The sequence below is a fragment of the Camellia sinensis genome, chromosome 6, assembly GCF_055761805.1.
Source record: "Camellia sinensis isolate YWXY chromosome 6, ASM5576180v1, whole genome shotgun sequence".
In the NCBI taxonomy this organism is placed as follows: domain Eukaryota; kingdom Viridiplantae; phylum Streptophyta; class Magnoliopsida; order Ericales; family Theaceae; genus Camellia; species Camellia sinensis.
This window is the reverse complement of record NC_138966.1, coordinates 155,647,908-155,662,192: the sequence shown is the minus strand read 5'-3', so window position 1 is coordinate 155,662,192 and position 14,285 is coordinate 155,647,908.

The following is a 14,285-nucleotide window of genomic DNA, read 5'->3' as shown; positions in this document are numbered from 1 at the left end:
GTAGCTTTATCAAAATACCACTCACCTAGTTCTTCAACGTCGGGGTTAAGCGAGAGTCCAAGTCCTACAAACACATGGCAAGATCTATTGAATGCACTTTCAAACAAGCTCATATGCATGCAGATGATCCCGGCATCTTTCAAAACTAGGCTAAGTCAAAACAAAACACTGTTTCTCATCTCGGGAAAACATGCTGGGCGATAACCAGGTCTAGGCCAAGGTCCCACACCTCCTTGCCGAGGTGTTGCCTCGATGGCCACATTCAAGGAAATGAGGTCGGGAAAATCTGGGTTTCCCTCTCTTGAAGAACATGACGAACATGAAGAACATGGACATGAGGAAGATAAATGCAAAGATCAAAGCTTGCTATTACAAAAACTGAGATTTCATGCTATGAATTCAAAAACATGGACCTGGGTATCCATACTCGAAGATCCTATGAAAACAAACACAAAAGAATGAATCTTAATGCAAACTTTCGGATCAAACAAGGCTTTTATTCAAGAATACATGAATACTACTTTCTCTTTCTAAAACCCAAACTTTCAATCAATGCATGGCTTGCAAATCAGGTTCGATCATGCAATGCAGCTAGATGATTAACAAGCACTACAAGAGTAGGTCAAGAATCTAACCTTAATACACGAATCTAACGGTTAGATCTCTAGGAATCAAGCTTGAAGATCCACTCCTCCACTCTAAAACTCCTTCTTCCTTCTAGAGCTTCTCTCTCTCAAGGCAAGGATATGATACAAAATGATAGCTTCTACTCACTGCCGGCTGATTTAACATTCAGCTCGGACACGTGACAACGGCTAGTTGGTTCTCCCCGAAAAGGAGGCTGACAGACCAGACAAAGTATGGCGAAAGGGTGTTTAACAAGTAAAGCGGCATGGCATTCTGACAAGGTACTGACATCGGGTGAAAACGTCGGCTCCGGTAGGTGAGATATCTATGATCCCGGCTAGGACGGATGACACTTGGCCTAGCTGTGCCACACCTCGGTCTAGGTCGCACCAATCCGGAACAAGATCACTTGGGTTCAAGGATAACATCTCGACCTAGATGATACACCCCTCGGCCTTGATAATATACCTCGACCTAGGAAATGACATCTCGGCCAAGATGCCAGGACGAAGGTAGAGGTCAACCAAAGTGGTTTCAAGGTGGTTCTGACTTTAAGGTGACCTCGGCTAGACTCACCAGAAAGAACAAGACTTAACAAGTAAATTTCACATAAGTACAAACCAAGACAAAATCTCATTCTAGTTAAGACAAGTCAAGAAATTCACTACTGCAATTTAGCAAAACAAGATTATACAAATGCTCATGCCCGAGGCTAAGGTGGGGAATGAGGGTCACTACATGCATGACCCTAAATTGCGCTCTCCAGTCCATATTAGGGACAGAGGGAATCCTTCTTCTTTGGTATTAGATGCCAAAACTAAGATTGAGCACTTTGTAAAGAAAGTTATCTTCTTAGCACCTAAGAGTTATATCTTATACACTGAAGAAGGTAATATAATTAAGCACAAAGGTGTCTACAGAGGTGATATCGAACAGTCTGCCTCTGACCGTACCACGCCTTCTATTGAGGTGCGTGGACGTCGAAAGAGGAATGTCTCGATCGGTACCGGTCACCTGCCTCTGTCTGTGTTGCTGGTCCTAGCAACGCCCAGATGTGTACACGGCCAGACATTGTCTATGCTGTGGGTTTACTAGGTAGATACCAAAGTCTCCCAGGTATCGAGCATTGGAAAGCTGCCTTCAAAGTAATGAGGTATCTTTAGAGGACCAGAGACTAAATGGCAGAGGGAATCCTCCTCCTTTTGTATTAGATATGTCACAACTAAAATAAATTTGGTTTCATAAATTTCACTTAATTTTCAAAGAGATTTTTTTTTGCTAAATTGTTGCACCTGTGAGAGAGAGAGAGAGAGAGACCTGAGGGAGATTTGGTATATTGTTGAGCCTTCTGTTGAGTCTGTCCCAGGGAATGATTCGTGCACCTTGAAAACAATGAAGTTCTTCCATTTGATTTTTACGATTTGAGAGTTTATGCTGAAATGGAGTGTTACCCAACCACATTTCTAGATTTGAGAGTTTATGCTCAAATGGAGCCAACCACAGTTCTAGAGTCTTCAATTTTGATAGATTGGATATTTTTTCAAGTGATGCACAGTCAGTAGCATATACTTCCAATAAATTAAGAGGAAGATTTGAGATAGATTGAAGACTTGTGCAATGACTCAGCCCAAGGACTTCTAGTTTGGATAGATGACTAAAGCCATATGGTAGGCTACGAAAATTGTTTCCCTCTAAATACAACACTCGCAATGACGACAAACTCTCAAGATTAACCGGAAAATCTCCTTCAGACAAATTTGCGTTCACTGAGATCTAGCTCTGTTAAGGAACATAATCCTGAAATAGAGGATGGTAAAAATCTTATTGAGTGGGTATTTTTTCGCAATAAAACCTGAGATGGAATGAGAGAAAGTCGTGATTTAGTTGTGAATTGCCTATTACATCCCTTCAACAATAAGCTCCTAAGATTCTTTAGTAGTCCAATAGAGAAAGATAATTGTTTAATGGCTGTTCCATCTACAAGAAGCTCTGTTAAGCTTTCCATATGTCCCAAGTGCTCTGGAAACTCCTCTAGTTTCACACAACCAATGAGATTTAGATGTTTAGCAGACTTTAACTTGCAGATACTGCTCGAAAGATACCTCAGGTTCAGGCAATCTTTCAAATTCAAGTAAACAAGTTTATCCAAAAGTCCAATTGATTCATGGAGCTCCATTAAACTTGTAAAATTTATAATTTTCAAGCTCTTGAAGTGCTGTTAAAACCAATATATATATATATAAGAAATTATATAATTTTTTTTTCTTTATTCATGATTCACTACTCAATTGATCCAAATCCAAAATAAGAATGAATTTGCTAAGAATGTCGTACCTTGCCATCTTTCCAAAGTGATTTAATTTTCCTGAATTGCATGCCTAAAATAACGAGTTTCTCTAGATGAAAATTGTATGGTAAATACTCCAATGGGAAGTAATGCCAACAAAGCCACCTTCACTCTTCAAATAATGTTCAAAATTTCCATTGAGGTGCACATTATTTATTTGAAGCAGTCTTACCTTAGGCATCCCAACAAATGCTTTATTACTCCATCGTATCTTCTTTAACATGGATAGGGTTAAGATCACACCTCCAACTGCTTCTGTTCCCTAATATTTAAAAACAAAATGAAAAATTAGAAGGTAGAAGATTGGATATGTAAATAGCAATATATACACATACCATGAACATGTGTGTGTGTGTGTGTGTGTGTGTGTGTGTGTGTGAGAGAGAGAGAGAGAGAGAGAGAGTAAATAACTGAATTATTGTTCCAAGTTGAAAACTTACTTACTCACCAAAAGGAATTAAGATTAGACTTTTACCTTGTTTTTTTCATGTACATAGCAAACATCTTCATGAAATCATAACCTATTGCGCTTTCCAATCTCCTTCGGAAATTCTTCACGAATAATTTCCATTCCCGTATCCCGAAGTAGATCATGCATTGTCAGCTCATTTTCTTCATTAATTCCCAGTAAACATCTACTAATCAAAACACTAATTTCAATTTCGGCACAAAAACCGCAACCATTAAGTATAGTAATGACGTAGTCTTTGTCTGTTCTAATGAAAAAACATGCAATATCAAGGAAGATACCCTTCATTTTGTCATCATCTAGTGAATCAAAACTTATCCTAAGTTTTTTTTTTTTTTTTACTGAATTTCATTATGAGGAATTTGTCGCAATTTATCAAGTGCACTTATCCATTCTACCATGTTTTTTCCAAACAAATAAGAACCCAAAACTTCAAAAGCTAGTGGAAGTCCTCCAGCATAACGTACTATATCATTTGCAATATCTGCATAATTTTCTAATGGATTGGTTTTTCTGAAAGCATGCCAACTGAAAATCTGTAGAGACTCTGTGTGATTTAATTCCTCAGCTTTCATGGACTTTCAGTTTCTTCAACAAGTGCTAATCTCTAGTTGTTATGATGATTCTACTTCGTGGACCAAACCAATCACGATTTCCTGCCAAGGAATTTAACTGACTTAATTGATCCAAATCGTCAAGAACAATGAGAACCCTTTTCGAATAGTGCTTTTCTTTTATCAAGTTCATTCATCTGTCAACACTGCCAATTTTTAGATTCTTTATCCCTAATAATTCAAAAGGAGTTGTTCTCGCAATTGAACTAGGCCATTGAATTGTCCTACAAATTCACTAACATTTGCAAGAAAACAACTCCCTTCAAATTGGAGGAAAATATGGTTATACACAGCTTTTGCAAGGATTGTTTTGCCTATTCCACACAAGCCATATATTCTAATCATGCGAACATCATCTGATCCAATGCTTAACATCAAATTTATGTGTTCAACACGAGAATCTATTCCAACTGGGTACACAGCAACATTTAGCAATGCATATTTCAGTTTACATAAAACCTCTCTAACAATTTTTTGGATGAACTTTGCGTCTTCAAAAAAAAAGTGAAGCAAGTATATAATTGTGTTATCAGAAAATGCTAATACTCTAACGAATTACATATTGATACGCACGTTCCAAAATATGGTACATTTCCGTTTCAAAATAGTTTATTTACGTTGGATTTGGTTGGAGGATTTCGGAAGGGATTTGGAAATGAAAAGGGAAAACGTGTGTGAAATTAGGTACAATGTAAGTATATTTTATTCACATTTAACTTACCTTTTCTCTTTCCCTTTCCAAATCCTCCAACCAAACACAACGCTAGAATCCAAAATGATTTCAAAAGTTTTTTCAAATATATTTCCTTAATGTTACCTTAGAAGGAAAAAAAAATCAAATATAATGAATTAAAATCTAAGATTAGTTAAGTTTTAACAAGACAAAAAATCAAAAATAGGTCATAGTTATAGCGATCCCAGTTTCTCTTCCTTTGATTATTGTATTCTGGAATTAGGTTCCGTGGAGTTGGTGGTTGTATATCTTGTTGTTATCCTTTAATTCCGTGTGTTTGAATTTTAGGATGTATTGGACATGTTTCGAACAGGTTGGTTGAGCTTTAGTCCCATTCCTTGTTGCCCAGAATTTTGGTGGTACGCTCGAGCGGGTCCCTTTGCGCTCGAGCAGTTTTTGATTTTTGGTTGTCCGCTCGAGCGGGTCTTCTTACGCTCGAGCAGGGTTTACACACTCTCAGCATCTCGTGCCTCTGTAAAACTTCTACAGGTGTGTTTTTCACGCTCAAGGGGATTTTCTTACGCTCGAGCGGGTCGCGCTCGAGCGGGTAGTTCATTTTCTGTAAAAGTACTGGAAGAGGGAAATCTACGCTCGAGCGGCTTTCCCTTTGCGCTCGAGCGGGTGTGTTTTGCAGTTGTGTCTTGGCGCTCTAGCGGGTACCCTTCACGCTCGAGCGGGTCCAGTTTTTTGTGCTTGATACTCGAGCGTCCTATTCTCCGTTCGAGCGGGTCATACTTATATCAAATATCAGCTGGGTCTTTTTAGATCACTTTTCAACTTCCACTCTCTCTTTTACTTTTCCAAAAACCCATTTTTGAGAGTCTCTCTCTCTACATTTCACCTTCTCTCTAGGGATTGATCTATCTTGAGTGATCTACTCCCTTAGTGTCTTTACAAAAAGTGTAGAGCTTGGTTTGGGCTTCCTTTTGATCTGAAATTTTCTTGGTTTGGAGCACTTCGAGATTTCTCCATCATCTCCTTTGAGTTTCATCTCTTGAGGTAGGGATTCCTACTCATTCTTATGTGCTTTAACATAGATGTTGAGCTCTTTGTATAAATGGTTTGATTTGGGTAATTTTGAGTGTTAGGGTTTCAAAGGTATGAAAAAGGGGTTTTATTATTTTGACTCATAAATATGTAATTTGGGTCTTAAAATGATGGTATTGTTGTTGGTTGTTGATATTTGTGCCTTTGGGCCAAAGTTAAGAAAGATGGAAGAAAACCCTAATTTTTGTTATAAATTAATTTATACAATAAATTTGGGGATGTTATGGAAATATAAAATTGAGTTGTAGAATATGAAATTTACTCATTATGAGATAGAATGGTGAAGTTGGAATTATTAATCACTCACCTTGGAAATTGTTGATAATTTATCTTTTGGATGAAATTATTATCTGTTTAGAATTAATTGCTTTGGGCTACCGGTGGAAGGTAGTCTTGATTGTTGTAGACAAGGCATGATGATTAGGCAAACTAAAACTAATCAATTGAGTATGCCATCGAATATGGCGGTTGAGATAATACATGAATTTTATGTATTGATTTGATTATGTATATAATATGCGTTTATATACATTGTGTTGTGTGGGAGGAGATAGGGGATGTACTCCACGGTTTAGGGAAAGATAGGGGATGGACCTCTAAACCGGATATTGTTTGGGAGGAGATAGGGGATGGACTCCATTGATACAGCACTAAAATGTGTATCATTTGTGAAGTATGGAAGTGTTTTTGTTTGACATTGATACAACACTAAAATGTGTATCATTTGTGAAGTATGGAAGTGTTGTCATGTGTTATTGACACAGCACCAAAATGTGTATCTGTTATGAAGTGTGAAATGTTTAATATGAGTTATTATCTCATCTGAAATAGAAATACTGTTGATATGAGATGTGATCTCAATCAAATTGTTTGGCTAGGTTCTGAGCCATAGTTATGAATTGAGAATTGGATAAGAAATGGAAAATGGAATGAAACATGATCACTTTTGTCATGTAATTGAAACGGATTATGAATTAATTCGTGTGAGTTAAACATTTATCAACTGCCAATGTTTTAGTTATTGCTCATGTTATGTTTAGCATATCTCTACTAGGCGTTGGCTCACCCTATGTGGGACATCATTTTCAGGTACAGGTAGCATGGCACCTCCAAGGACGTAGCTTGAGATGTTTAGTGGCTGGGACATCTTTTGTGATTACATTCTTGTATTACATGTATATCAAGCCAAGGGCTTACTTTGTGTTTCGAGTTAGTACTCCTTTTTGTAACCAAGTGTTGACTTGGAAAGTTGTAAGCCCATAGGGCATTTACTTTTGTTGTCAACATGTAATACATTTTGTAATGAATACTATGATGGAATGTGATTATGCTTTATTTTCTTATGTCTAAGCATGTCAATATTGTATGGTTTATGGGTTTATTTTGAGGGCGTTACAACTTGGTATCAGAGCGTATCGGGTTTGAATACTTGGGTACGTGGGAAGTGATTAGTATCACAATGGGTTTGTCTCGCTTGTTAGAGACTTATGTGTAATGTTATGTGCTTATGTGATAACATGTTTATGTGACTATATGTGTCACGACCCTAAACCCGCTCCTATGGGTTTAGCACCGTAACCGGCCAGTAATCCGAGATTATCGAAGGCCTACTTAACAGTAAAATAGTAGTACATAGTACAGGGGCATGGCGAAAGCCAAAACAGTAAATAAACAATGTCCAATGAGCTGTGACAGTCTGTATGCGAAAAGACTTTTCATACATATATGCATAAACAGTAGAAAAGAGTATGTACAACATTTACAATCATTCAGAATAGGGACCTAATCCCTATTAAACAGTACATTATCAGTCTAAACAGTTATTACAAAACGGATGCAGAGACAGACGGGGGAAATAAAACACCCCTAAGTCATAGCTTGGCAGGCTCGGAACCTAACAGTGAGGCACAGTGGTTGGCTTGACAAAATGGGGAGTCTAACCCACGCTCCTAGCTCCGGTCTGGTGCCTGAATACCTACATATATATATAAACAGTGAGCTAAAGCCCAGTGAATAACATAATGCGTAAAGAGGTTAAGAATGAATGTCCTTACAGTAATGAAAACAGTTCATTGATTCAGTATATCAGTCATTCAGTCATAACAGTCGTATGTGGTACATCCATTAGCATAGCAATACAGTAAACAGTAGGTCTCAAAAGACCGAATAATCAATGATGGCCATCATAACAGTAAACAGTAGTGGTTCCAACATGGGAATCGATAGAGATCTCTGTAACGGTAGCAGTAACAGTAAGCAGTAGTTGCTAAGGATGCCACAATACAATTCAGAATAGAGGACAACATTCATTTAGTTAACAGTAAACAGTTCAGGAAATAGTTCAGTTGATCATTTAGAAATTATTCATTTTCGAACATATCTTTACGATATTGTTACTCACAGAGTTCTGGGCTATAAGCAGCTAGAGCGCGTCTCCGAATGCCAACCCTACACAGTTTACAAGATGAACACACACTAAGTTCACATTCGGGAATCAAAGACTTAGTCCCTACTTAGACTCGGTGTGTTTCTACATCTATATCCTCATTAAGATGCTCTGAACTAGGCCTAGGAATGTCTAGGATGGAATGAGGATGCCAAGATGCACTTTAAAGTATTTTTTAGAATTTTCAGAAAATAGATGTCCCACTCGAGCGTGAATATCTCCGCTCGAGCAGACATGCTGACAAAGGTCTCCGCTCGAGCGTGCGTTATTCCACCCGAGCGGACTGTAAACTACAGTTAAAGTACTGGATGTGTGAAAATCACGCTCGATGTGCGCTCGAAACTCGCTCGAGCATAACACACAAGTCCTCACTCGAGCGTCCAATACCCCGCTCGAGCAGACTGTAAAACAGTGTAAAGTGCTGGATGCACGAATTCCACGCTCGAGTGCCAGTAACCCCGCTCGAGCGTGAGTACAAAATCTGGAATTTCCAGATTTGAACCTCAAGCTCAAAACTCAATACCAAAACATCAAATTCGATTCCTTTGGGCCCATTTCCTCAGAAAAAACTTGTAAATACATAGTATGACATGATTTAAAGCTCAATTTGTAAAATCAAGACCCAAAGGTGAGGGAATTAAACCCAATTTCAAGCAACATTTCAAGAACATGATGAATGTGTAACATGCATGAATACAACAACTTCAAAGCTTCAAATGCTAGCTCTATGGAGCCAATTCTTTTTATAACAAGACGAATTCATGGTCCTTAACATTAACATGAACATGCATGTAACAATTTTCCATAAAAACAACTTTAAACTTATCAATATAGGCATGCATGCGTGGAATGAGCTTCAATTCAACACTATAAGCCATATCTTGGCTCAAATCTTCAATTTAGCATGAAACATGCAAGAACTAACTTAAATACACAATCAAGAAGATAATTACTCTACCTTAAGTCTTGAATTATAAGAAGAGAAGCTCAATTTGTCAAATAAACCTTCAATTCTCTTAATTCCAAGCAAAATCAAGATGACAACAAGTTGAACTCACTCTTTTCCTCTTACTCTCCCTCTCTAGTCGGTTGAAACAACAAATGAGCTGATGAAATGCAAAAAATAGAATGAAGGCAAGTCTCAAATGTTCCATGTAGTGGGCCACTAAGTGGCATTTTGGCAAATAAGGCCAACTCTTGTAATTAGTCAATCTTTAATCTAATTTAATCATACCAAATCACATTTCAGATAAATATGCCATAAAATCACATAAATTATGATTACCACATATCACTAATCAATTTCAGATTCGGCCATCGATAAGGCCTTCAATTTGTAGTTTGAAACATAAAACATAAACAGATAATTTAACAGTCAACAGATAGATATGCACTTAGACAAATACAGACAATCAATCAGTTCCAGATTTTGGTCAGTCAGTCAGTTAACATGTTTAGCCTCAACTTAGCAGTAATTAGTAGCTTAATCAGTAAACAGTGGTGAGGGTTATTACAATATGGGTATGGGATTTAATTTCTAGGATGTTGATTGGATCCTTGGATTTCTGTGAGTCTTGTTGGAAAAGCACTTGATCAATGCTGTTTCTAATCGGAACTCTAGTAACGCCTCGGGACTATCATTATCCGAAAATGAAATTCGTAAGTGCTTATGTGATTATGTACTTACGTGGAGTGAATTACAGTTGTCCATGCATTAGGACGCGAGTGTTATAGTTTCGGCACATTTGTGAATATAGTAATGTTCTTCATTACCTTTATTAGGATGTCAGGACAAGGACATGGTGGTAAGCGAGGTAGGCCTAGGAGGTAGGAGATGCCTATACCGGATGAGATTCCGGAGCAGCAGAAGGGTGTTGGTCAGGCCAATGTGGCCGAGCCAATGGGTCAGCAGGCCATGGGTGCCTTAGCCCGCGAGATGGCAGGAGCTTTGAGGGAATCCTTGGGCATTCTCAGAGCTGAGAATCAGGTCCAGGCCCATGTTGCTGAGGCAGGGCCTTCATTTCTGAAGAAGGAGTTCTTTCGGTATAATCCTAAGGAGCCACTTAAAGCAGATGAGTGGTTGGAGCAGATGACTAAGACGTTTGAGATGCTTGGCATCGAAGACGGAGCATTGAAGGTGACCTTGGCATCTTTCCAGCTTAAGAGGGATGCGGGTCAGTGGTGGAAGTTTATGAGAGGTCGTGTTGGCGGCACTTGGGAGGCCTTTGTAGATGCTTTCTAGGAGAAGTTCTTATCTCCAGCTGTCAGGGAGAAGTTGAGGGATCAGTTCTGCCAGCTTAAGCAACTGAGTTCTTCAGTGGCCGAGTTTGAGGCCGCATGTACTAGTTTATCCAGGTTTGCACCTGAGCTTGTGGCGTCTGAGGAACGCCGCTGTCTTGAGTTTGAGAGGAAGTTGAGGCATGGCCTCAAGATGAGAGTTAGGGGTTCTATGACTTGGGAGTATAGGCGTCTTGTAGATGTTGTAGCCCATATAGAGATTATGATGCAGGAGGAGGAGGAGATGCAGAGAGGCTCCAAGAGGAGTCAGGATGGTCAGGGTGATGGCAGGAGACAGAGGGGTTCTAACCCTCAGCAGTCTCAGGGTGGTTTTGCTTGATTGACCTTTCCAGTTCCGAGTTCGGGTTCTGAGAGAGCCAATTAGGGAGACATCACCTGTTACAAGTGTGGTCAGTTGGGCCACAAGTCTCCAGCTTGCCCGCAGAATGGCAGAGGTCAGAGAGTAGCTTCATCTTCGACTCGACCTCAGAGCCAGAGTCAGGGCAAAGGCCAGCCGTTTTCTTGTTACCAGTGTGGTCGGGCGGGGCACCTGAAGAGGTTTTGCCCGCAGTTGAGCGGCACTTCTGGTGCATCTGGGCAGAGGCAAAGTTTTCAGCCAGCTCAGTCAGTTTAGGCCTCGAGGTCCAATCAGGGAGCTTCGTCGTCCTAGTCTGTGCAGCAGTCTTTTGCTCCTAGAGGTGAACAGGTAGATCAGGGGCCTACAGGACGTGTGTATGCTGTTACCGCGCAAGATCTAGTACCGGCTCCATCTGTTGTGAGAGATACCTTTTTGTTTTGCAACTCGGTTGCCAATGTGTTAATTGATACGGGTGCATCCCATTCTTTTATATCTGCTGCATTTGCATCTGTTTTGGGGTTGGAGTTGGCACAGTTAGCATCTCTTATTTGTGTTGTATCATCTGTTAAGAGTGAGTTGATTCTGAAACAAGGGTGTAGAGGGTGTGATATAGAGGTAGCAGATCGCCGACTTCCATTTCTTTTTGTAGTTATGCCTATGTTGGGTTTTGATGTTATCTTGGGTATGGACTGGCTATCGTCATACCGAGCTGTTATTGATTGTTACCGCCAGAGGGTCACAGTATGTACCTTGAGCGGGAATTGCTTCCATTTCTTGGGGGATCAGGTTGGTAGCGTGTTGCCACCGGTGTATGATCCGCGAGGGCGGAGTGAGCTTAGTGGTCTCCTCGCTAGCCTTATGAGTAGTGAGTGTGATGAGACCGGGGTTGAGTTGCCGAGAGTGGTTTGTGAGTACTCAGACGTCTTTCCCGAGGATCTTGTTAGTTTGCCACCTCATCGAGAGATAGAGTTCTCCATTGATTTAGTGCCTGGCACAACGCCGATTTCTATGGCACCTTACCATTTTGCCCCAGCCGAGTTGAGTGAGTTGAAGATTCAACTCGAGGAGTTTCTAGATAAGGGCTTCATCCGCCCGAGTGTTTCGTCGTGGGAAGCACCGGCCCTCTTTGCTAAAAAGAAAGATGGTGCCTTGAGACTTTACATCGATTACCGAAAATTGAATCGGGCTACGCCCTGTATAGATGATCTGTTTGACCAGTTGAAGGGGTCCCATTGTTTCTCTAAGATAGACTTGAGATCGGGTTACCACTAGTTGAGGGTCAGGGAGGAGGATATTCCGAAGACGGCATTTCGTACGCGGTATGGCCATTATGAGTTTCTGGTGATGCCATTTGGGCTCACTAATGCATTGGCAGTATTTATGGACTTGATGAACCGGATATTCTGGGAATTCCTAGATCGTTTTGTAGTCATTTTCGTGGACGACATTCTGATTTATTCACCATCTGAGGAGGAACACGAGGAACACTTAAGAGTGGTGCTTGAGTTGCTTAGAGCTCATCAGCTGTATTCCAAGTTTGGGAAATGTGAGTTCTGGCTAAGAGCGGTCAAATTCTTAGGCGACGTGGTTTCCAGGGAAGGGGTGTCTGTTGATACATCCAAGATTGAGGCAGTGCAGGATTGGGCACAGCCTAAGAGTGTATTTGAGATCCGCAGTTTTCTGGGATTAGCTGGGTATTACCGCCAGTTTGTGAAGGATTTCTCCAGGCTAGCTTCGCCGTTGACTAGATTGACGCGGAAAGGGGTCAAGTTTGTATGGAGTGAGACTTGCGAAAAGTCATTCCAAGAGCTGAATGTTAGATTGACCACTGCTCCAGTCTTGATTATTCCGGAGAGAGGTTTAGGTTATGCGGTTTATTGTGATGCCTCACGAGAGGGTTTGGGTTGTGTGTTGATGTAAGAGGGAAAAATGGTTGCCTATGGCTTATGTCAGTTGAAAATTCATGAGAGGAATTACCCTACACATGACCTAGAATTAGCAGCTGTGATCTTTGCCTTGAAGATTTGGAGGCACTACCTTTATGGTGAGAGATTCGAGGTACTCTCGGATCATAAGAGTTTGAAGTATCTGTTTACACAGAGAGACTTGAATCTAAGGCAGAGAAGGTGGATGGAGTTCATTGAGGACTACGACTTTGAGTTGCACTATCACCCGGGAAAGGCCAATGTTGTGGCCGATGCCTTTAGTAGGAAATCCATTAGTGATGTTGCTTGTATAGCCATCCGGGAGTGGGAGATGTTAGGTGCACTTGGCGAGTTTAATTTGCTTCTGGGCGAATCCATTGAGGCTGCGGTCTTGTTTTTTGTTGTTGCATAACCTACACTTGTGAATCGAGTGTTAGAAGCACAGAGAGGTGACCTTGAGGTAGAATCCCTCCGAGAGAAGATCTCCAGTGGGAAGGTTGAGAAGGGTTTGGCGGTGTATCTCGACCAGAGTGTGAGATACCGAGACCGCTTGTTTGTACCGGAGTCTTGCCGAGAGGAGGTACTCCAAGAGTTTCACCATTCATGCCTTGCGGTGCATTCGGGAGGCACCAAGATGCATCGTGATTTGGGTCGCCGGTTTTGGTGGCGGGGTATGAAGATAGATGTGGCAGTTTTCGTATCAAAGTGCCTTACTTGTCAACAAGTGAAGGCCGAACATCAGAGGCCAGCGGGTTTGTTACAACCCTTGCCTATTGCCAAGTGGAAGTGGGAGCATGTCACTATGAACTTCGTTGTAGGTCTTTCGAGGACTCAGCGGGGTAATGATACTATTTGGGTGGTTGTAGATCGGTTGACTAAGTCAGCGCACTTTATTCCTATGCGCGCGAGAGACTTGGTAGATCATCTGGCCGACTTGTACATTCGGGACATAGTGAGGTTGCACGAGGTCCCGGTGTCGATCGTCTCTGATAGAGATCCTCGTTTTACTGCTAGGTTGTGGCAGAGTTTGCAGAGTGCTTTGGGTACTAGATTGACCTTTAGCACGGCTTATCATCCTCAGATTGACAGGCAGTCCGAGCGTACTATTCAGATCCTTGAGGATATGCTTCGAGGTTGTGTCCTTGACTTTAGTGGGACGTGGGAGAGGCACTTGCCATTGGTGGAGTTTGCCTACAACAACAGTTTTCAGTCTAGTATCGGTATGGCACCGTTTGAGGCCTTGTATGGCCGACCGTGTAGGTCTCTGGTTTGTTAGGCCGATGTGGGTTATGCACCTTTGTTGGGCCCAGAGTTGGTGAGGGAAACGACGGAGAAAGTTGAGCTTATCCGTAGGAGGCTTGTTACAGGCCAGAGTCGCCAAAAGAGTTATGCCAACCGTAGGAGGAGGCCTTTGGCATTTGAGACAGGTGATCATGTTTTTC